At 42.7% G+C, this 23,054-nt stretch overlaps 1 pseudogene; it reads right to left on the bottom strand.

Moving 5' to 3' along the window:
- Positions 1–11,791: 11,791 nt before the first annotated feature.
- On the bottom strand, positions 11,792–12,437 carry LOC110567796 (ferritin heavy chain-like; annotated as a pseudogene).
- Between the last annotated feature and the right edge of the window lie 10,617 nt (positions 12,438–23,054).

The following is a 23,054-nucleotide window of genomic DNA, read 5'->3' as shown; positions in this document are numbered from 1 at the left end:
ATCCCACTTTGGGAGGCCGAGGTGGGTGGATCACTTGAGCCCAGGAGTTTGAGACCAGCCTGGGCAATATGGTGAAGCCCCATCTCTACCAAAACAAAATAAAACAAATTAGCTGGGTGTATGATGGCGTGCATCTGTATTCCTAGCTACCCAGGAGGCTGAGGTGAGAGGATCACTTGAGCCGAGGAGCAAAGGTTTCAGTGAGCCAAGATTGCACCACTGCACTCCAGCCTGGGTGACAGAGTGAGACCCTGTCTCAAAAACAAAACAAAAGCTATAAACCTTTATCTCAGCTAATTTTTAGAATTTTCATGAAAAAGCAGAGAAAGCTACTTTTCTGGGGAGATACAGGTTACTGAAACCCAGATGGTATATAAATAAAATAAAAATCAAGTTTTAGACACAGAAAAATGTTTTTTACTCTGTCACTGAGTGTTTGGTGTGGGGTTTCCACCCCTCAAAATAGGACAAGCATCTGTCTTTGGCCCATTTTAACATTTCCTTATGAAGAGACGGTTTCTAAGGTATCATAAGCTCCTTTAAGTTGCTAGGCAAAAAGGAAGGCATGACATGTTAGTTTCAGACTTGCAAGAAGCGGAGATCTTCTCAGGATCTGTACCGAGCTGTAAACCTAATTCCAGATGTGGTGTGAAGTGGTGTCTGAAATCGAAGCCAAGAGGGGTTTTATGTTTTTATGTGATAACTGCCCTCTGGTGGGAGAGGCTGGAATTTTACTGATGAAAGGCTGGTTCTTTAATAATAACTGAGATTCTGAACAAGTAATTCTTATTCCTCCTGCCTTTTGACTTTATTTTCCAAATAAAGACCCCCATAGACTGAGACCATTTCACTATTTTGTCTGACCAGCTTTTAACTTACTTGTACTGTATAGGGTGGGAGGTGGAGGCTTGGGGGAAAATTTTTTTTTTAATGCCTGGACTCTTTTTTTTTTTTTTTTTTTTACCAGTGTCATGTGATATTAAATGCCTGGACTCTTATTCCCTATTTGGAAAATTTTGAATGATAAATGTCGAACCCATGCTTTCTGATTGGAAGCTGCAAAGCACAAATTATGCTGGTTCTACATGCATATGCCAAAAGAGGCATCCTATTAGTATGATGAAAGAAATCTTTTTTTTTTTTTTTTTGAGACTGAGTTTCGCTCTTGTTGTCCAGGCTGGAGTGGAGTGGCACAATCTTGGCTTACTGCAACCTCTACCTCCTGGGTTCAAGAGATTCTCCTGTCTCAGACTCCTGAGTAGTTGGGATTACAGGCATCCACCACCACGCCCAGCTAATTTTGTACTTTTTATTAGAGACAGGTTTCTCCACGTTGGTCAGGCTGGTCTCAAACTCCCGACCTCAGGTAATCTGCCCGCTTCAGCCTCCCAAAGTGCTGGGATTACAGGCGTGAGCCATCATGCCCGGCCAGAAGAAACCATTTTAAGGGACATAAAGACCTAAATTTGAATCCTCTCTCAGCCTTTTACCATCTGTTTGATCCAGGGCAAGTCACAATCTCCCTAAACCGTCATTTCTTCTTCACCAGTAAAATGGGGAAAATGTGTATATCTCTTAGGTTGCTTTGAGTGTTAGAAAAGAGATGTAAAACACTTAGAAAAGAACCTTGTTCAATAAATGTTAGATATTATTACTTACAGTATGTAAGAAGATGCAAGCTCTTTGGAGAAAAGGTGATCCATTTCAACTCTGTTATGGCTATTTTTAAAATAATAGCATGTAGCATTGCCCACATTTCTTTAAATATTAGTCAAGGCCATGGCAAATATTAGATGTTACTGGATAACTATAGAAGCCATGAATTCTACACAGATGAGGTTCAGACCAAGCTAGAACCTGGGAAGGAGCACACTACGGCTTCCCTATCGCACTAGAATTTATCAGCTGTGATCAAATGATATTTATTCTTTTTCTGCAATTTACTTTTAAGCCCTTTGGTGGTATTAACATTACTTTTTAGTTGCTGAACTGCTAAGCTTGAGGAACAGGTCTGCTTTCTAACCTGAGAGAAATTCCAAGGAAATACTTGTTATGGCTTGCTCAGAAGTGGTTCTTGGGGCTTTAGGAGTTATTTTTCCACAACATAGTTTAACTGAGAGGTCAGATAAGGATGTCGAGATAAAGAAAATGTAGAATTGGAGATAGTAGGGCAAAGAGTAGAGGGAAGAACTGCCAATCAAGAGCAAAGATAAAAGTCAGGAGTCTTAATGAGTTTTCTATCACCAGGTAGATGACCAAAACCTCCACGAACCTTAGTTCTTAGCTGGAAAATAGGACAAGGAACTGAACTAAATTGGAAAGTCCCTTCCAAGTTGAAAAAAAAAAAAAAGAAGAAGAAGAAGAAATCTACTTGAGTATCATGTTAATTACATATAACCTGCCAAACCGTCCTCAAAACATCGTTTTATTCTTTGTGTACCCACTCCCCAACCCTAGCAACTCCCTTTCCATTCATTTCATACCACCAGCCAGGGTCGCCTTTTCTCCAGCACTAAAGGCTGGCAGAGGGACAGGTGATTCAGAAGCACTTATTTTTTTCTTTGAGACAGAGTCTCACTCTGTCCCCATGCTGGAGCACGGTGGCACGATCACAGCTCACTGCAGCCTTGACCTCCTTAGGTCAGGTGATCCTCCTGCCTCAATCTTCCAAGTAGCTGGGACCACAGGTGTGTACCACCATGCCTGGATAATTTTCTTTTTTATTATTTGTAGAGACAGGGTCTCACTATGCTGCCTAGCTTGGTCTCAAACTCCTGGGCTCAAGTGATCCTCCCTCCTTTTCCTCCCAAAGTACCGGGATTATAGAAGTCAGCCACTGTGCCTGGCCCAAAGCACATTTTTATCTGAGGACCCTGCCATCAGATATGAGGAGTTAATTAATTTGAGGGAAGGCATTTGTCCTTGGGATGTTAGAAGGGAGATTCTTATCATTGCACCACACTCTTGGAAAGCCCCCTTGACTGAAAGCCTGATCCAATGGCACTATGGCCTGGCATGTGGCCCCAACCCCAACTTGACCAGAAATTTGGAATTGAGATTCTAAGACTTTAGGCCCTTATTGGGGTGTGCATTAGGTGTGCATTAGGCCCTTTACCTGAGGTGTGCGTGGAGTTCAGGTGGCCACTTCCTGCCATAAGAAGGCCAAAGCAGAGCAGACCACACCAGCCTTCACGTCTGCCTCACTGTTCTGGCTCCATAACGAGTAGCAGAAACAGGGGACCACACAGCTTCAGGGAGAATAGTTAGTTGCCTTGGAACTAGGAATTGCCCAGAAACCAAAAAATTGCCAAGAGCCAATTCCCAAGCCATCAACTGCCCCTGTGCTTGGGGAAGTAACACTTGTATCATTGGGATACAATTCTCTTTATTTCTAAGGCTGGTCTGAGTAGGTTTCTGTTAGCCTTTAGAAAGCAAATATATAAAATTTCTTCTGAAGACATTTATTCTGGGGCTCAAATCCCAATGAGCTCATGACTTGAAGTAATAACTCTCAAATAAGGACATTTCAGACACCAAGATGAGCTATTGGAAACATATTTTGGGGCTGAAGGGTCTTCTTGGGGTCCTTTAAGTCCACAGGTAGCTTCCTGTGCTATCTTCCTGGTTTCAGTGGGAATTCTAGAGGAACATGCTTGAGCAGGCTGTCTATGTCCTTTGCAAAGCAAACAGCAACTAAGATCTAAGGTCTCATAGATGAAAAGAAGTGAAACTCAAGGTGGTATTTTTATAGCCTAGATTTGAAAAAGCTCTCTTTGGAGGCCCTTCTGGAGGAAGAATGAAGGCTCATGTATCTGATGCAATCTGCTGCTTGCTCACAGCCCATCTGCTATTTGGGGTTTTTGTTTTCGGATTTTTGCTTTCTTTGTCATTCCACTGTTTGAGATGTGATCTCACTCTGTCGCCCTAGGTGGAGTACAGTAGCACAGTCGTGGCTCACTGCAACCTTAAACTCCTGGGCTCAAGTGATCCTCGTGCTTCAGCCTCCCAAAGTGCTGTGATTCATCGCAGCCGGCCCCATCTGCTGTTCAAGTCTCACAAGAGGTGGTTTTGCGTGATGATCAAGAGCACAAGATACAGTCGCCTGCGTTCAAATCCTGATTCCACTGCGAACCTGGACAAGTTACTTAATGCCCACCTCACTATGTTCTTTCAACATCAAAAGAGATCATGTGTGGAGTATCCAGTGGGTTCCAGACACTATTCTACATACTTTTACATAAAAAATAAAAGCTTGCATGTATGCCTGTAGAGTACCTTAGCTTAGTGATCACAAGAGGAGTTAGAGAGACCACTAAGAAACTGGGGCTGGTGGGATGCTTAGCCCTACCCATGCTTAGTCCTGTGATTCTAGTACCCAGAACCAGCAATCAAGGGAATTAATTACTATTTATTTTAGATACTCAAAACCTGCAGCAATTTCTCAGTAATGATCAAATACAAAAAACCCAATGATGTGTTTACCGCTACAGATGCTCCTTGACTTAGGGGTTATGTTCTGATGAACACAGCATAACTTAGATATATCACAAGCCAAAAATGCACTTAATATATCTAACCTACCAAACATCATATCTTAGCTTAGCCTAGCTTAAATGTGTTCAGAACACTTACATTAGCCTGCAGTGGGCTAAATCATTTAACACAAAGCCTATTTTATAGTAGAGTGTTAAATATCTCATGTAAAAATATCATACCACATATAGCTTGCTGGGGAAAAAAATCAAGATTAAGCTGGGCATGGTGGCTGGAACCTGTAATCTCAGCTACTTGGGAGGCTAGGGCAGGAGGATTGCTTGAGGTCAGGAGTTTGAGATCAGCCTGAACAACATAGTGAGACCCCATTTTTTTAAAAAAGGAAAAAAACACAAAATTTAAAATACGGTTCCTACTAAATGTGTATCACTTTTCCACCATCATAAAGTCAAAACATCATAAATTGACATTGAATCATCATGAGTTGGGGACTGTCTGTATTTGTGTCAGATAAGGGTCCTCACAGTGAACTATTCTGATAATATATTTTTCTAAGCCCCAAAGCAAAATGCACTATCCAGTGGCAAAATCATTGGCTTTATAAATTGAAAGATGCAAAGTCAACAGGCTTGTCTCCTTCAGTGAAATGTTATGTCAGAACATTAGCACAGAGTAAGCACTCAAGTGTTTATTTCTTTCCTTTCCTTCTACAAAACATTAACTTAACTGTGTCACCATGTAGGGTTGCAACAATCTGCCATCTTAACTACCTCCTTGTGATAATATCTTGGTAGTTACAGCATGCGCTTTATTACATTCATTTCTTGCAACACTGTACAACACTTCTACCAACCTCTAGAAAACTATAGACTGTTATACTTTACTGCCTTCAAGACCGCATCTGCCACAACCAACTTATCCTTCCAACTTCACTGCATGCCTCTTCTCCTTCCCACCTTTCCTGCAAACAAGCCTGTGTGCACACACTTGACCTTTACCTGCAGAAACTTTTTCCTAGATTTCCAAAGCCCATCCCTTTCAAGCCTTCATGCGTTTGCATCTGCAGTTTCTTTTTCTGTATGGAAAATTCCTGTCAGACTACACTGTTTCCTCTTCTGAGAAGGCTTCCCCAACTCAATCAGATAGAGCTAATCACCTCACCCTCTATGCTTGCAAAATGCTTTTAGGTTATCCACAAAGCTGTTCTGTTCCAGGTCACTGTTTCTGATCTCTGAGGCAAGGAACAGGATGTTGTACCATCTTGGAAATAACTGCTTTCCAGGAGACTTGAATGTGTGTCCGTCATGTTCCCAGCAGGGAATGTGGCATCTGTGAACTGAGAAATTTAAGAAGGGTTCAAAGTATAGACTATTTACAAAGGTGGGCAGAATCTATGAGAAGCACAGGGGTAATGCAGTATCTCCAGGGCCAGCAAGAGCAGGGAGTTTTGCCCTGAAGAAGCCAAGGAGAGGAGGTAGCTACTTGAACCCATAATAAGAAATATATATAGAGAGAGGTCCACATAGCAGGAGCAGAAGCCCTTAGCAGAGAGAAATAGGCAATTCCCAGTAGCCTGACAGGTGAGAAGTTGAGAGTAAATACTCTGACCTCATACTCTACCTGCTGCCTTTCATTGGCCAAGCCCATCAGGAAGCTAGGCCAAGAGGCTCATTGATGTAGTCCTCATGGCCGGTCTCCCTCAGCGCAGAGCAGAGGGAAAGTAGCTTGGGAGGGTGAATGGGAGATAGCCAGCACTGTATGCATGGTGACGAGTTTTTTTCACACTACATAAATGCTCAAACAGTAGCTTTTAGACCCAGATCAACCATACTTTAGAGATATTTAGTGAAATGATCCCAAGGTGTGTTCTTTGGGCAGCAGACTCAAGATGGTTGTCAGTGTACAGGAGACACATTTGGGGTCAGCTCCAGTGGGAGAGAAGGGAATGAAATCTGTCTCGCTGTTTCTCTGTCCAAATGGCTCAAGAATCTCAATCAGAAAAGATTCTAACTTTGAATCCCAATGGTGAAACCTATTTACCCTAGTCCTTTTCTGGGCTCCAAAATAACAGTCACTTGGGGTCCTCCATTTTCATCACCCCCAAAAGAAAACCCCATACTTATTGCTAGCCATTCCCTATCTCCCCACCACCATCCTACATAAATGTCCACATTCTCCACACTTTCCAGCACCAATGGAGTGAGCATGCATTATCAGCCTCTAGGGGGCAAAACTTGTCCTGGCATGGAGGGCGGGGTGAAAGCATTTTAGATATTACATAGTTTTTTTTTTTTTTTTTTTGAGACGGAGTCTCGCTCTTGTTACCCAGGCTGGAGTGCAATGGCGCGATCTCGGCTCACCGCAACCTCCGCCTCCTGGGTTCAGGCAATTCTCCTGCCTCAGCCTCCTGAGTAGCTGGGATTACAGGCACGCGCCACCGTGCCCAGCTAAAAAAAAAAAAAAATACATAGTTCAAGAAAAGATGTACAGAGTATCTGGGAGAGTGAAATTTCATGAACTGAGGGGTGGGAGGGATGAAACTAGGGAAAGAATGTCTAAAATGGCATACAATGCCACCTGAAAAGTTCAGTGTGACTGCCTAGTGACCCAGCAGGCACAAGCAGCATTTCTAGCCGCAGCCTCCAGCATCACCTGCAGGACCTCCCAGGTGCCTGAGTGACAAAGCTTTCCTCTGTCGTACTCCCTTGAATAGATGCTTATGAGGCCAAACCATAACACACAACGTTGTAGCCAAAGTGAAGGGGCTAAAACGGATGAAACCTTTCACGTGAACTTATTAATCCCTGGTCTCTTGCTTTTAGACATCCCAAAAGATGGACCAGGCTCAGCAAATATCTTCCATGCCTCAATCTTGGAATAAGCCATTATCGCAAGGAGCCCAGGATCTTTTTAATGAGGAACACTATTAAGAGATCTCAATATATGGGCTAGGACCATTTCTACAAACAGCACTGGAATACATATACACTAATTTTAGAACATTGTCATCACCCCATAAAGAAAATCTTATACATATTACCAGTCATTCCCCATTTCCCCACCATCACGCTGTATGAATTTCTATTCCAGTTTTGCATTGTTTTGATTTGTTGAATGTGGTATGAATGAACACAGCCTAGTTTTAGAATGAGTTTGTTTCTGAGAGAATTCCAGGGTGGCATAAAAGAGGGTCCAAGCACAATTCATTGCTGCCCAAGGGCCTTGTCACTTACTACCCATTGCTGTCTGATCTATCAGAAGAATGTCCCCTTCACTGAATAAAAGGCAGCACGAGGTAAATAGCTTTGGAGTATCTTCCAGCTCTTACGGCCTTTCCTTAAGTGAACCACCCCACCTTCTTAACCACACCAGTGGGCCCCCAGAAGCTATTTTATACAACACAGAACCAAGTCCCTGGCCACAGTTGATATACCAGGGTTGGACATCCCATCCAAGCTAGGCCAGAGCTCTTCCTTGGTAATTTGGAGAATCTTAGGGGAACAGACTGTTAGAGAGAAGAGTTAAGATAGAAGAGAAGGAGATTTTTTTCAGCTATCCAGCACTTAAACTGAGTCCATTTGTGGTAGGCAGAATTCTAAGAGTTCACCCCAGTATAGACCCATATAATACCTACCCTTAACCGTGAGAAGGATCTGCGGATATGAAATATCAGTCCCATCACTTACCATGTTATATGACAAAAGGTGTGGTCTAGATGTAACGAAGGCCCTAAATCAGGTGATTTGGAGTTAAGAGGAAGATGATCCTTGGTGAACCTCACTTAATGGGGTGAAAACCTTTAAAAAGCAGCAGAGAGAGTCTCTTGCCTGCTTAAGGAAGAAAGCAAACAGCCTGAGTGGCTGTCCGTGGAAAGGAGTGGCCCAGAGGAGTGGAGGCCTCAGTCCTGCTACCTCAAGGAACTGCATTCTGTCCACAAACAAGCTGAATGAGCTTGGAAGAGGGCCCTGAGCTCCGAGTGAGAACCACAGTCCCCGCTGACACATGCAATGCAGCCTTGAAGAGACTCAGATTCCTGACCATGGAAACTGTGAGATTATAAATTTGTGTTCTTCTCAAGCCATTAAGCTTTTGGCAACTTGTTTCACAGCAATACGTAGTAATATGCCATTCCCAAAGCCGCATTGGGTTAGGTTCAAAAAAACCAAACAGCTTAACATACTTTCTCACTAAATTCTTCACTTTTTACCTGAGCTAGTTAACAGTAGTTTATTTCAACCAGTAAGTCCTAATATGTTTTTTGGTACATCACTCCAAAGAAAGAATAATTAGCTAATGCCAAAAATGCCAACCCACTTGAATGCCTTTACATATTTCTTTTCTTTTGTTTTTTTTTTGAGACAGAGTCTTGCTCTCTCGCCAGGTGCCAGGTTGGAGTACAGTGGCGCGATCTCGGCTCACTGCAATCTCCGCCTCCTGGGTTCGAGCATTTCTCCCGCCTCAGCCTCCCGAGTAGCTGGGACTACAGGCGCATGCCACCACGCCCAGCTAATTTTTATACTTTTTAGTAGAGACGGGGTTTCACCATGTTGGCCAGGGTGGTCTCGATCTCTTGACCTAGTGATCCGCCTGCCTTGGCCTCCCAAAGTGCTGGGATTACAGGCATGAGCCACCGTGCCCGGCTGCCTTTACATATTTCTATTGACACATTTCCTTCCCCTCTGCCTCACATAATGGATGGTATAAATCTGAATAGAATGGGTAAGAAGAATCTTGGAAAAATTCTAAGGGGTGGATGTGGGGAGGGGAGCGAAGAAACTGCTTATCATTCCAGAAATAGGAAGTCAGTCTCCCAGTAGGAAAAAAAAAAAAGAAAGAAACTGCTTATCAATGAAGCAATTAAACATAAAGTCAGAAGATGATTATCTTAATACTTTTGAACAGAAGTATGCTTTCTGCTAATGAGGTTACAAAAATGAAAAATATTTTCTTAAAAAATATACTTCTTCATGTCTCTGGGCACTAGAGAGGATAAAATAGTGAACATATTGCTCTATTTGGTGCCCTCTGACCTTCGAATTTTATCCAACATAATAAGGACAATATATTTAGAAGCAAATGTCTAGCTCATCTTCTTAACCATAGCAGTGGCCCCAGGGGTTATTTTGTAAAACCGAACCCACTCTCCTGGGCCAGAACTCTATGGTAATTTGGAGCACAGATACACACAGACTCTACCGCAGGTAAATGCTCTACAAAGATGCTCACAGCAAGGGAATGTTTGAGTCTTGGTGGCTGTGGCAGCCATAGAGATGCACCACTGCTCAGCTCTTCCTTCAGGAAAGGTGTGGAATCAGGAGGTGCGAGAGTGGAGTTAGCTCACAGCCTCCAGCTGTCAGTGCCTTCAGAACCTGCTCAATTTTTGAGCTGGAGCCACACTTCTTCCAGGCAACCCTCGGCTAATGACTAAGCACCACAGAGGTCCTAGAGCCTGGACGTTTCTCCACAACATGGAACACCTCTAGCAGATCATCTTTGCTCTAGAGTTCCCCATTGTCTTGGTCTAAATTTTGTCATGTTTGCATCATGATCTGAGGCTCTCTTGCCCAATCCTGATTCCTCCCACTTCCCTTTAATAGGTGTTCAGTATGCATCATGGTGTGAAGGCTTTCCCTGTCCAATCTACCTTCCTCTTCCTCTTCTCTTTCACAGGCATTACATTGCAACAAACCTCCTGTGCTCCCAGCTCCATCGCAATGTCTGCCTCACAGAGGACCCAGCTAACTCAGCAACCATACTTGGGCATGCATGGGAATGGCAAAGAAGAAAACAATCTATATAGACAGAAGAATGAAGCATACATTCAGAGAGAGAGAGAGAGCCGGAGGGAGAGGGAACGAGATAGGTAGGGAGAGAGATCTGACAATATCTGACTATTTAATCCGCACGTTCTATGGGACACTTATTAGTAAATTTCCATTTTTTTCCTTCAGTTAACTTAGGCTTTTTTTGAGGGGGGGTCACAAAGATAAGTAGTTTATCCATATTTGACACCCTCTTCAAAAAAAGGGGATTAGGGCCACAGAACCATATTGGAATTGTACCCCTTATATGGCTCCAATATGTAACCCCAAATCACCCACCATCCACACCATTAAGTCTGAAAGAGATGGAAAAACACCAAAAAATTCCCCTAAGACAGAGGGAGAAAGGAACACTCGGAAGGAGACAATTAACACCAATTGAGATAATCTTCTTTAGTATGGAAAAGAAGGGCAATTTCAGCTAATAAAGTTAACCAAAAAAGTATAAAGGTTTAACTTAGAAGCAATTACAAATATGCTGTTTTTAAAAATGTGCTTCATTGGCTCTGTATGTAGTCAGCAGAGGGAGAGAATGAAAAGATATCTGTTTGGTGGCCTCTAACATTGAAATATATTTTGGCAGCATACATTAATTGAATACCTACAATGTGCCAGGTCTGGAAAAAGCACTGGATACGAGGATGAAACATTCATCTCTTAAAAGTGCTCAGATTATTGCAAGAAACAAAGAATAAAAAAGAAGTTTAGAGATAAACATTCAGAATAAAATTCCCTTTATCTGGGTCACATCAGTTTTTAGTAAAGAAAAGTAGTGACCAGGCACAAGAGAAGCTCTCCAGTTACTGAAGCGTTGGAACTTTAAGAATATTGCCATTTTTCAAAATAAATAAAAATTACTTAAAAATTAGGCACAGTTTGAAGTGAGGAAGAGAAATAGCATCCTAAATGTAACTGCCAAGATCTAGCAAAGGAAGGATAAGATGGATCCAGCACCAATGTCAACAGGAATGCTCTCTGAACCATTAATTCTAAAGAACGTATCTCCCTAGAGCACTAGTTTTAAGCCTGGCCTATCTAGATTCCTCCTGAATAGTGTATGTGGGCAGCCCCACTGGTGAGGTGTCTCTTAGAACCTGAGCCCCTGCAGTAGACATCTCGGTGTGTTTCCTTCCAGCTTTACCACCAGAGGCCATAATCTAGTCACCAAGGTCTACCTCCCTTAGCTGAGTTTGAATTCCCTCTCAATTTCTGTTGATTAGTGTGGTAAGAAGGCATCAAGATGTTTCCCAAGGATCCCAGATTCCTGGTACTTGCACCGTTACATGGAAGTTTTGTTTTGTTTTGTTTTTTGAGAGGGGTGGTACCAAATTTCTTTATTTAAAGGAATGGTACAAAGAACTTAAGTGGATGCTTTGTTACAACTTACAGAAAAGGTAAAGGAAACCCCACCATGCATGCACTGCCTTGGTGACCAGGGAAGTCACCCGATGGCTAAGGGGATATTAGCCTAAGGCTTAGCTTTCATCATCACTGTCTCCCAGGGTGTGCTTGTCAAAGAGATACTCTGCCAAGCCAGTCTGGGGTGCTCCCATCTTGTGCAAGTTGGTCACGTGGTCACCCAATTCTTTGATGAATTTCACCTGCTCATTCAGGTAATGCGTCTCAATGAAGTCACACACATGGGGGTCATTTTCGTCAATGGCCAGTTTGTGCAGTTCCAGTAGTGAGTGATTCACATTTTTTTCCAAATGTGATGCACACTCCATCGCATTCGGCCTACTCTCCCAGTCATCATGGTCTGGTTTCTTGATATCCTGAAGGAAGACACGGCCCCTCGTTGGTTCTGCAGCTTTATCAGCTTCTCGGCATGTTCCTTCTCCTCATGAGATTGGTGAAGAAAGTATTTGGCAAAGTTCTTCAAAGCCACATAATCACGGTCAAAGTAGTATGACATGGACAGGTAGAGGCAGGAGGCGTACAGCTCCAGGTTAATCTGTCAGTTGACTGCAGCCTCGCAGTCCTGGTGGTAGTCCTGGCGCACCTGGGAGCAGGACGCAGTAGTCATGGCGGCGGCTAAGGAGAGGCCACGGCTGTGCAGCGCTGGAGCGGTCTGAGGCCGTGGTAAGGAGATGATGCAGGGCTGGCTATGGGCGCTGGCCAGGGTGGGGGACAAGCACCAGTTCTGTCCACGCAGGAAACCGTGGCGACTCTTGGTGAAGAACATCTGGAGACATGGAAGTTTTACCTTACTTTCTTCCGTCTCTTCCTTCTGAAGCAAGGCAGCCGCCATCTTGTGAGGGTACTCGAGTAGCCTATCGAGAGGCCCACTTGAGGCGGAACTGAGGTTTCCTGCTGACTGTAAGCATCATGTAAGCAAACTGTCTTGAAAGGGGATCTTTCAGCCCCAGTCAAGCCCTCAAATGACTGTTGCCCTGGACAACACCTTGACTGTAACTTCAAGAGAGACCCCAAGCCAGAATAATCCACCTAAGCCACTACTCAATGTCTGACTCACAGAAATTGTGTGAGGTAATATTTAGCATTATCTTAATCAGCTAAGTTTTGGAATGATCTCTTATGCAGCAAGAGATAACTAACACTGATATTAGGTACCTGAATGTGAGGCACTATCCTAACAAAACCTAAAATGTGGCCTGAAACGATCCTCCCGCTTCAACCTTCCAAAGTGCTGGGATTAAAAGTGTAAGCCACTGTGCCCAGCCTCCTGTGGTTTTGATAGCAATTTCCTTACCTCCCTTTAATCCCACGCTGGCGGCCTCCTGAATGTCTGTCAGGCTTCTGCTATCAGTTTGTTCAGCATGTTACGCTTTCACTAATACTCTCCTCAAAGTCTTTCCAGCTTTCATTCATTTCCTCATTCCAAAGCCGAAGCCGAAACCAAACCAAACAAAAAAAAAAAAACCCAAAAAACAAAAGGAAAGAGGATCCTTGTTATGTACTAGTAGAAAATTTAGCAACACTGTCTCCTTCAATAAGGTGTAGGTAGCATGGATTGGGTGATTTTGTTTTTTGGGGTGTGTGTCTGTGTGTGTGTGTGTGTGTGTGTGTGTGTCTGTGTGTGTGTCTGTCTTTTGAGACAGGGTCTTGCTCTGTTGCCCAGGCCGGAGTATAGTGGCACAATCACAGCTCACTGCAGCCTTGACCTCCCAGGCTCAAGTGATCCTTCCACCTCAACCTCCTGAGTAGCTAGGACCACAGGCGTATGCTACCACACCCAGCTAATTTTTTACATTTTTGCAGAGATGAAATCTCCCTATGTTTCCCAGGTTGATTACAAACTCCTGGGCTCAAGCCACCCTCCTGCTGTGACCTCCCAAGTCCTGGGATTACAGGTGTGAGCCACTGTGCCCAGTCTGGACTGGGTGATTTTGAACAGGATTGTCTACTATAGACATGCTATGTTTTTCCTCCCTTTGCATGTTGTGTGTGATGTGGGTGGGTTGTTTCTTTAGTTTGCAGGTCTTCAGATGAAGGAGAATAGTATTCAAAGAGCTAAACTTAAGGAACTGCTCTTAAGAAGTCTCATCCAAGGAGTCCTGTGCTTGATTTGTATAGCAAGATTTTGGATGTTGAGCTGGCACTGTAAAGGGATTAGACTTTTGGGGTCATGAGAGGAGGTGAGAGTATTTTGTATGTGGTAAGGAGGTGAATCACTAGGGACCAGAGGACATTCTTTGGCAGCCCAGTTATTCCCACCTCTGGTATTCATGACCTTGTGTAGTCCCCTCTCATACTGAGTAAGACTGACCTGTGTAACCAGCAAGATGTCATAGAAATGATGGTCAGTGACTCCTGAGGTTTCCATAAGAGACATTGTGCATTCCTCCTTGCTCTCTCTATGTCACTTATAATGGGGGACACCAGACAGTGTGCCACGACAACACTTAAGCATCCCATGGAGACACCCATACAGGAAGGAACTGAGGCCTCCTTTAAACAACCAGAACCGTGTGGATGAACTATTTTGGAAAGGGATCCTCCAGCCCCAGTCAAGTCATCAGTGACTGCAGCTCTGGTGACATCTTTTTGTTTGTTTGTTTTGTTTTGTTTTGCAACAAGATCTCTCTGTCACTCAGGCTGGAGTGCAGTGGCACAATCACAGTGCACTACAGCCTCAGCCTCCTGGGTTGAAGTGATCCTCCTGCCTCAGCCTCCCAAGTAGCTGGGACTATAGGCATGCACTACCACACCTGACTTTTTTTTTTTTTTTTTTTTTTTTTGTGATGGGATCTCACCAGGCTGGTCTCAAAGTCCCCTGGTGGTATCCTAACTGCAACCTCATGAGAGAATCGGAGACAGAACGACCGAACTAAGCCACTATTAAATTTCTGACCTATAGAAACTGGGATAATAAAAGTTTATTGCTTTAAACTGCTAATTGTTGAAGTAATTTGTTACATAGCAATTGATAACTACAGGAGTTGGGTTTTTTTGTTTTGTTTTTTTTGTTTCATATCATCACTATTCCTTCTTTCCTTCTATCTACCCACCAAATGTGTTGTAATAAAATATTTTTAAAGTCATTATTGAAATTATACTCGAAAGAATGATTTGTCCATTTCTCTGATCACACTAAGTATTTTCTACTCATCTGTGCCTGAAGAAGATTAAACAGACATGGTAGGTGAGTTCCATAAAATGACCGTTAAGTGGTCGGAATGACAGCCAGTACTGTCATCCCAGCCACATGGAAAGCAGAAACTAACAAAGCACCTCAGTCAGTGCCAATCAGCAGACAAAATGAGATGCTATTTAAGGAAATCATGTTTTCAAATTAAACTGCTCAGAAGGAACTGGCCTCAAAAATCAGGTTTGCTTTAAGTATTGTCACGTTAAATAAAGAATGCAGAAACAGAACAGCCGTCACTCTGGGAGCAAGGCCAGACTCTTCCAGCCAAGAGGAAGGTGGCTGTGTGGCCCATCCATTCTGACACCGATAGCATGTTCTACCCAGGGGCTCAGATTCTCTGTATTTCAGTCCATATATTTGTGGACTTGACTCTAACATCATAATGTGTCTTTCTTTCTAGACTAGAGACATCAAATCCTTTAGGGAAAAGTCTAAATTTGGTGAAGGAGAGAGCAGGTCTGACATCAAGTCCCTTGAAGACTTGATTAAATGAGCTAACCCGTTATGTAGACACATAGGAAGAATGCGATAAATATAAACTATAATAAGGAATATGATTAAAGGTACTTATGGAATAATAAAATCAACAAAATGGTAATTTCTATGCTATTTCTCCTTAGCACCTTCATGTTATTAAAAGACTCAATGGTTTTTACACCCAATTCTATGAATATTTGATGTCTGCTCCCACTCGATTGAAGAGTGGGAACATTGGTGAATATTTTAACTGGCTTTTATTAGAAATGCTTGAATTAAACACACACAAACTTCCATGCCTATTAGTGGCGGCTTACATGTAGCTTTTCGCTTCCACCTACTCCTGGGCCCCTTGACTCTGTCACTGGGTCCCTTGGAGGATGGCTTGGCCCTCTGCCCCTCTGCTATCACCTCCTTATTTCCTAAGCAGGGGAACCTCGCATGTTTTCATTTTCTTTTTTTTTTTTGGCTCTGTCTTTTACCTGCTTGAGTTAGAGTTGTCTCACCTAGGGATATATTTCTTTTATTTTCTTTTTATTTCAACTTCTCTCTTATCAACTCATTTTCTCCTCCTTTTCGTTTAATTTATAATCTAAATAATAATCAAATTGACTGTTTTCCTTTTCCTTTTTTATGGCTATATCTCTTGGTAGCATGAAAGGATTAGAAGTATGTGGGCCATCAACATTTAATGTGATCAAAGGTTCTGAAATTTTCTTCACATCCTTAAATATTTCTGAGACTCTGAACTTCTTCAAAGGAAACCTCCTTTAGTTCAGCGAATGGGATTCTTGGTCCATCAACTGACAGACTTTCCATAGACTGTGTTTGTTTTATTCAGTAAGTAGTAGTAATTTTACTGTAGTATATACTTTTATGTATATGGAGTATTTCAATCACTCTGAGTTCAACACATTTTTGTACACTGGACTTTGCAATATTAGAACTTGAAATATATTAAAATAGAAACATTAATTGTATTAGATAACAGTAAATGAACAACTTGTTATAGAAAGTATTCCATTTATAACTAGCCTAGGTAACAAACGCTTGGTTATGTCATTGAAAGTAACAAATGTTAAATAAGTAAAATTGACATGTAGGAATCCTCACTCATATAATCCTACATTTTTTTTTTTTTTGAGACAGAATCTTGCTCTGTCACCAAGCTTGGAGTTCAGTGGCACAATCTTGGCTCACTGCAACCTCCGCCTCCTGAGTTCAAGTGATTCTCCTACCTCAGCCTCCCCAGTAGCTGGGATTACAGGTGCATGCCACTACACCCAGCTAATTTTTATGTTTTTAGTAGAGACGGGGTTTCACCATGTTGGCCAGAATGGTCTCTATCTCTTAACCTCGTGATCTGCCCACCTCAGCCTCCCAAAGTGCTGGGATTACAGGTGTGAACCATCGTGCCCAGCCCTACATATTTTAATCTCAGTAACTGCTCAAGTTGGGTTTTATGAAAGCAGATGCTGAGACAAAGTCCGGGGTGCAAGTTGTTGATGGGGATAAACAACTGTGAAAGGAAGGAGAGAAAGAAGGATTGGGCAGAGGGAGAAGTGATATGGGCTGACAAGTCTTAGCCAATCCCCTTGGGAGCTCTGGAGCAAGTATTTACTGTTGCTGGTGGATAAGAGGGCCGGTCCTTTATACCCACCTCGCTCAGCCACCAGATGGACTGCTCATGGAAGGCAAGGTGCCCCTGGAAGTGGAGGCAGAGTGTGAAGAAGCAAACAGCTGAAACAGTCTGCTGTCACACTCCCTCAAAGTGGACAGTAAGTCCTCCTTGAAAGAGGACCTGGTTGGTGCTTCTCCATGTCTATCACATATGGCATTTTTGAAATTATGTTCTAGAGCGCCAGCCTTCTGCAGGAGGTACTGGCGGTGTCCTGAATGTATTTGTCCATGGGGTGCCTATTCATATTCCTCTATCATGGAAGTCAGATCACATACGTGGGCATATTAAAGTCTTTGAGAAGTCAGTAATCAAACCTGTTTAACACTACTTAACTCATTGGTTACCACTATTTAACCACAGGACCTTTTTTGGGAAACTGGTGGCATTTCCTGGACCACTAAAAGAAAAAAATGCTCTCTAGAACAAAGAACTAAGTATCTCAGCTTTCTTTGCATAGAAACTTCACTTCTATCTGATAGGAACAATTCCCTGGTTTCAGAAGAAAGGTAAAGTTTTGTTTAATATATTCTCTAAACCTCTAAAGAGAAATATGGCTTATATTTTCTCTCTTAGTTGCTTTTAAGTAAAGTGGTAGTAAAAAGAACAAGTGCGTTAATAACTGCTTTCTATAACTAATCACTGTAATTGTAGCTACTGCTTAAAACTTGGTGTTCCAGGAAGAAAAGCCCCACAATGCTCAGGAGAGCGGCCCAAACCTACACAAATGATTTAGTTCAACACAGGATACTCACACTCACCATGACACCTGCTGCTTTTCACTTAAAGCTTAGAGGAGAGTTAATCACTAGAAGGCCGTTTATTCAGCTTACTAAAAGTTGATGTCTCCTGCACCTCTGATCTATATTTGGAGAGTACTAAGAGCAGCAACATATTGGAGCCACAAAAGAGAAACAAATTTTATGACTTTCATTTAGTGAAGTTGCTAAAGCCGTGTTAGTTTTCCAACTGTAACCCAAACATCCCAGGCTTCCTACTTTCAAGCCTCACGCCCAAGCTGTCTAGTTTGTCTTTAGCCCCACTTTGCCGGACTATTGGCCACCACCTACACATTGTCGACTTGAGTCTTGAGCAAACCCAATACCCCTTAGGCTGTCCTAGAAATAACCCAGGACATGCACGGTGGTGGCGGGCAGGTTTCCTCCTGATGTTACCTTCTGATCTTCCTGCTGATGTCTGCTGCTCCTAGCTCTTCAGCGAGGCTGCCCCCACTGTCCAAGCACTCCTGGGTTCCACAGCTGCAAATCCCTCCACAGACTGAAGGGGCCATGTGACTTCCAGCCTTATGTCTGCCCAAACACTATATACATGGCACAGCACAGAAATAGAGAAAACATCTCTCCAGCTGCTCAGAGGTCACATTTGGCCTTCTAAAACTGGAGAAGGCACTGCTTTGTACCCCAGTCTCAACAGCTCTTTCAACTGCGGCCTAACACCACTAAATCCAGAAATCAGACCTGGTTTCTGAGGTTGAGCCAGGAAAGAGAGAAATGAAGAATGTAGTGGTCCCCACCCTAACACCCTCTTTCACCTCCAGAGAAATCTCTTCTTTTCCTTTCTCCATGCAAATCACCTGTATAATTTGAAGCTATATAATTTGAAGCTATGGGACCAGCAATAATACAACCAGAAGCATAGTGGAGGAATTATACCCCTGCCCACATGGTTCAAAAAGAATTTCTTCTCAATGGAAAGAAAAGTCAACTTTCTTCTCTTCCTTCTTCTTCTTTGTCTTTGTCTTCTTTTTTTTTTTTGAGATGGTATCTAGCTCTGTCACTCAGGCTGGAGTGCAATGGCATGGCTTCTGCTCACTGCAACCTCCACCTCTTGGGTTCAAGCCATTCTCCTGCCTCAGCTTCCTGAGTAGCTGGGATTACAGGCATGCACCACCATGCCCAGCTAATTTTTATACTTTTGTAGAGACGGGTTTCACCATGTTGGCCGGGCTGGTCTCAAACTCCTGACCTCAAATGATCCGCCCACCTTGGCCTCCCAAAGTGCTGGTATTACAGGCATAGGCCACCACATCTGGTCCCCAATTTTTTTGCTTTTGAAGACTTAAAGAGGTTGTTTTCCAATGGTTTTTGGAGAAAGGGTGGCTTTTCTGTGGGCATGTCAGCCTGATTTTTCTGTTGATGCCATCCTGCTGCAGTCTGTTGATTCAGAACATTGGAAATTCTGTGGCCGATGAGCCAAGTGCTCACTGTGAAGAAGATAGACTCACATACAGTGACAGCAACTCAAGATTCTCTTATCGTATCTTCCCTTCCTATCATATAAACCATAAGAAGTGGCTTGTGGGAAAAGCGAGTAGGAAAAGCACAATCTAATTTTCAAAGCTTCAAAAGATTAACATGCTACATATTTTTTAAATCCACAACATTAGAAAAGGATATATCTGTATCTGTTTATGCTTCTTGAAAAGAAGATAGTAACTAATGTTGACAGTGCCCAGCCTAGAAGTCAGCTGCAGGCAATTCTCTCAAATGCTGACCACCGGTTCTTGCTTCTCGCTGGCAAGGGAGCACCAGAGACTTGCCGTACATAGCAGCTAATGAGAAAGAGGTGGTTTTGTTTTAGCCCATCCAATATGTGGGCGTGGATAGAAAATACCTGGGAAGAAAAGCATGATGGAAAAGAAATACATACTAATAACTCATTAAATTAAATGCTTTCTAGTGGTATCTGAAGTGAGTGGAGGCCAAAAAGAGAAACATGACCTAAGGGGAAACTCCTTTGCTGGGCCTCTCAGAAGGCACCAGAATTCCTAGGATACTTAGGAAGAGAAGCTCATTAAAAGTGTCAGATACCGGATCGGGCACAATGGCTCACACCTGTAATCCCAGCACTTTGGAAAGCCGAGGCAGTGGATCACAAGGTCGGGAGATGGAGACTATCCTGGCTAACATGGTGAAACCCCATCTCTACTAAAAATACAAAAGAAAAAGAAAAATTAGCTGGGCGTGGTGGCATGTGCCTGTAGTCCCAGTTACTCAGGAGGCTAGGGCAGGAGAATCGCTTGATCCCGGGAGGCGGAAGTTGCAGTGAGCCAAGACGGCGCCATTGCCTTCCAGCCTGGGCGGCAGAGCAAGACCCCGTCACACACACAAAAAAGTATCAGATATCCCAGCTGTAGCTTCTAGACATGAGCGTCCACCAACACTGAAGGGTTAAAGGTAAGCAGCCCAATCACTTGTTATCCTGCAATTTCTGTAAACAAACGCTGATTTTTTTCTAAAACTTAATGCTAGTTTCTAAGCTAGCACTTAGTTTACCACCTTGCCTTTCTTATGATGTCTTGTGTTATGGCTTCCTATTTCTTTTACACCTCAGTTGGAGCTCTGTGAGAGAATGTCTTCCGAGTGGCTAAAAATAATTTTGTAGTAATAATCATAGTAGCTAACTTTCAAGTGCTTAAGATGTTACTAGCCATATACGAAACTTCATTTGCTGCTCTTAGGCTTTGCAACGACCCCGTGATATATGTACTAGGACCAAGCCTTTTTTCCAGATTAGAAAAGGAGGCACAGAAAGTTTAAATCGCTTGCTTGCAGGGAGGAAACTTGCAGGAATATAAAGAGTGAAGCCCTAGAGTCCATGTCCTAACCACTGGCTACACTGCAGAAGTGGCTGTTTACTCCACTCCCCCAGCTACTCCATGTAAGATTACAGAACTCAGCTGGACGCAGTGGCTGACGCCTGTAATCCCAGCACTTTGGGAGGCCTAGGCTGGTGGATCACTTGAGGTCAGGAGTTTGAGACCAGCCTGGCCAATATGGTTAAATATCCCCCACCCCTGCCCCACGGTCTCTACTAAAAGAACAAAAATTAGCCAGTTATGGTGGCTGGCACCTGTAATCCCAGCTACTCGGGAGGCCAAGGCAGGAGAATCGCTTGAACCCGGCAAGTGGAGGTTGCAGTGAGCTGAGATCAGGCCACTGCACTCCAGCCTGGGTGGCAGAGAGACTCCATCTCAAAAAAAAAAAAAAAAGAAAAAAGTGCCATGAAAATGGAGGAAAATGCCAGGCAGTTGGCATATGCATTTCATGAAAATGTCTAGAAATAAAATAAGGGGGAATGTATGTTTAAAATACACACACAAAACCAATTTTCATATGGTAAGAACTGGTTTGAAGTCGTCAGTTCTGAGTGTGTATTTTAAACTCATGTTCCACCCCCTGCCACCCATTTTATTTCCAGAGGCCTCCATGAAATGTGTGTGTAATTGCATTCTCACGGTACCTCCAGGCGTTGCCCCTGCTCTTACAGGGCGTGGGTAGGGACAACGAGGCACAAACAGTGAATCAGGAAAAGCAAAACCTACCAGAGCAAATGCCATCTAAGCTTGTTACTTCCATTTCAGATATATTTGAATGTCATTTCATTTTTTGTCTTGAACAAAATGTATTTATTACCTGATAGTGTAGGATGCAATATGGTCCATTAACCAAGTAATAAAAACCAGTTGTGATGAGTTAAGTAAAGGGGAATCACAAAAAAGCATGTGAAAATGCTTTAGACTGTGGTGTGGCCAGAAGTATGCTGTGATGTGCTGTGATATAGTGAACAAATTCCAAACTTATTTTTTTCTCCAATCCTCCTTTTTTGAATTTGAGGAAAAAAATCCTAGAAGGAATGAGAAATGGATCATAGATAATTTGTGTAGGTGAAAATGTAATATTCCTCAAATCACTATTATTAGGAGTAAACATTTCTTTGGGGCAACAATATTATTTTCTCAGAATTAAGTGCAAAATTGAAAATAGCCCTTTCTTCTAATTGTGGCAGAAGAGAGAAAGGGTGGCTGCCAAGTGTGTTGATATTTCTGAAATCCAACCTTAACCTGTCATTTTCTTTCTTTAATTTCTTAGACTTCAAATTCCCCTCAACCATCTTCTAATTCCCTTCCACCTTATATACTCTGTCTCTGCCTAAAGGGAGCACTGAGCTGTAAAATGGAATGACTGTCTTCTTCTTTCCATCTAATTCATATTAAATATTAACCAAGGAATTTTATAATAAATCATTTATAAAGAAGAAATAGAAACCATATTAATAGCATTTTTTGGCCCTAAATCTTAATCAGAATGTTAACGCCCAGCAAATATAGATTGCATCTAAACTAGTAAGAAAAACCATATAAGTCTGCCTGATTGTTTACGTAGGAGCAACAAGAATATTACTTTATGGTATAGGGTTTGTTTGTTTGAGACGCAGTCTCACTCTGTTGCCAGGCTGGAGAGCAGTGGCGTGATCTTGGCTCACTGCAACCTCTGCCTCCCGGTTTCAAGCAACTCTCCTGCCTCAGCCTCCCAACTAGCTGGGACTACAAGCACATGCCACAATTCCTGGCTAATTTTTGTATTTTTAGTGGAGACGAGGTTTCACCATGTTGGCCAGGCTGGTCTTGAACGCCTGACCTCGTGATCCACCCACTTTGGCCTCCCAAAGTGTTGAGATTACAGGCGTGAGCCACCGCATCTGGCTTTATATGGATCTTAAGTTTACTTTTCTGGAAGTTACCATAAGGAATCTCAGATGGACTTTTAAAAGCCTTTATTTTTTGCTATTCCAATGCTTTGGTTCTTAGCCAAGCTGAAGAATTTCTCTCTACCAGATTTTACCAGTAGCATCTATAATAAGCAAATTCCTCTGTTCTTGAGGTCCTTATAACCTGCCCTTCGTGTTCTTCCCAGCGTTGATCTTCCTTACTTACCTGTAGAGACCCACAAGCCAGTTACCACATCAGTTTCCCTGGGAGAATTTTGCAAGTGTCGGTTCTTCAGCTCCTCAAAATTGTCTAATCATATCTGATTAAATGAACATATTTCCCAAATATGACAATTATGGTTTGGTAAACAAAGAACAGATTCTTATTGAACATTTGCTAATAGTGATATTGCCATGAAAAGTAAGAATACTTTATAATAGTTTGTGAATTCAAGCAGTA

The sequence above is a fragment of the Aotus nancymaae genome, unplaced genomic scaffold (genome assembly GCF_030222135.1).
Source record: "Aotus nancymaae isolate 86718 unplaced genomic scaffold, 86718_ANA_hifiasm-v0.15.2.pri h1tg000014l, whole genome shotgun sequence".
NCBI lineage: Eukaryota > Metazoa > Chordata > Mammalia > Primates > Aotidae > Aotus > Aotus nancymaae.
This window is presented reverse-complemented; position numbering and strand designations above follow the sequence as displayed.